The 1,909-nt window shown below is 33.6% G+C and overlaps 1 protein-coding gene and 1 pseudogene across 1 annotated transcript in view; one reads left to right on the top strand and one right to left on the bottom strand.

The window, feature by feature from the left end:
- LOC104993250 overlaps window positions 1–908 on the top strand; it is a 3,596-nt pseudogene extending 2,688 nt beyond the window's left edge.
- ADAM18 (ADAM metallopeptidase domain 18) overlaps window positions 1–1,909 on the bottom strand; it is a 108,635-nt gene that overhangs the window by 40,936 nt on the left and 65,790 nt on the right. The window lies entirely within an intron of this gene.

The following is a 1,909-nucleotide window of genomic DNA, read 5'->3' as shown; positions in this document are numbered from 1 at the left end:
CCTTATTTTTTCAATTTAAATCTGAATTAAATGAATATTTTTGTATGAAGAAATGAATAAACTACATCAAAAGATCGATTTTGACCTATTTGAACAAGTTTTGTGGCGATATTAGAGCGTATATTCCAAGAGGAAATTCATGAGTGGTTACGTCTTTACTAAGCATCCTTGTTTTCATTAGAACTCAAGAAGATGTCAAATGTTAAGTAACTCGGTTTGGTGTTAAAGGTTCACTTAATTAAAAAGAGTGTGGGAAGGACTCTTTCAGCCCAAAGAGTATGGCAGCCAGTCCCCCATTTCTGCTTTGTGGAGATGGAGCCAAGCTTTTGAGGTAGGGGTTGCAGAGGTCTGATGGATAATCAAAGTTGATGCTGAAATTGCAAAACAATCTATGACTATCATTCGTATTGGAAGTCGCGCTGTTCATCAAGTACGTGCTGAAAGAAAACTATATTATGGTCACTAATAAAAGAGTGTGAAAGCTATCCAAGTGTCACTAAAGGCAGATTTGGGAATAGATGATGAAAGAGATGATAATCCTGTCCCTTTGTCAAATGTTAATGCAGCAGTATTTAAAAAAACAAAAAATGGTCATTCAGTAGTGCACCCATCACAAGGACAATCCTCATCATCCTGAGGACATTGAGAACAAAGAAAAGTGAACAGATGTTATCTCTGAATATATGAACAACTTCCTAAAAGTTGACCAAGGAACATGATTTGATCTTACATTGGAAGCAAACTACTTAGAAATCAAAGATTTGCTTCATGTTACCCGCAAGGCTGTTGTCAATATGATCAAGGAAAAAACTGAGGTGATTTGAAAGACATTCAATATCAAAAGTGATTTTACTAAAGAAGGGGAAACCCAGGTATGCAAAGAGAACCAGCCATGTGAAGAGAAGTGAAATTGCGTGCCTAATGCTGCAACAGTGCAGCAATTATTCCAAATACTAGTTGCACTGTTTTGTTTATAATTGTAATATTAGAGACACAGACAACAAATGCAACAGAAAATCAATTGTATTAGCAGAATTTTGTCCTCATTGCATGTGTAGTTTCAGTAGAGATTCCAAATTCATGGCTCAGTTTCTTCTAGTATGATCAAAAGTTTCCTTTTTCTTTGCTCTGAATAAAATTGAACTGTTAGTTCTCTGTAGAAAAAATTTTAAAAACATAAAAGGAGCGTGTCCTAGATTCAACTTATTGGATCTTACAGAAAGTGAATAAGTAATAAATAAATTAATTTAAAAGTGATGCATTAAATGTTGGTCAAAAGTTACTGTGGCAAAGACAAATAATATTTTCCTCTAAAGTCAGGAACAAGACAAGGGTGCCCACTTTCACCATTACTATTCAACATAGTTTTGGAAGTTTTGGCCACAGCAATCAGAGCAGAAAAAGAAATAAAAGGAATCCAAATTAGAAAAGAAGTAAAACTCTCACTGTTTGCAGACGACATGATCCTCTACATAGAAAACCCTAAAGACTCCACCAGAAAATTACTAGAATTAATCAATGAATATAGTAAAGTTGCAGGATATAAAATCAACACACAGAAATCCCTTGCATTCTTATACACTAATAATGAGAAAATAGAGAAATTAAGGAAACAATTCCATTCACCATTGCAACAAAAATAATAAAACACTTAGGAATATATCTACCTAAAGAAACTAAAGACATATATATAGAAAACTATAAAACACTGGTGAAAGAAATCAAAGAGGACACTAATAGATGGAGAAATATACCATGTTCATGGATCAGAAGAATCAATATAGTGAAAATGAGTATACTTCCCAAAGCAACTTATAGATTCAATGCAATCCCTATCAAGCTACCAACGGTATTCTTCACAGAGCTAGAACAAATAATTTCACAATTTGTATGGAAATACAAAAAACCT

Source organism: Bison bison, unplaced genomic scaffold, assembly GCF_000754665.1.
Source record: "Bison bison bison isolate TAMUID 2011002044 unplaced genomic scaffold, Bison_UMD1.0 scf7180017864236, whole genome shotgun sequence".
Taxonomy (NCBI): domain Eukaryota; kingdom Metazoa; phylum Chordata; class Mammalia; order Artiodactyla; family Bovidae; genus Bison; species Bison bison.
This window is presented reverse-complemented; position numbering and strand designations above follow the sequence as displayed.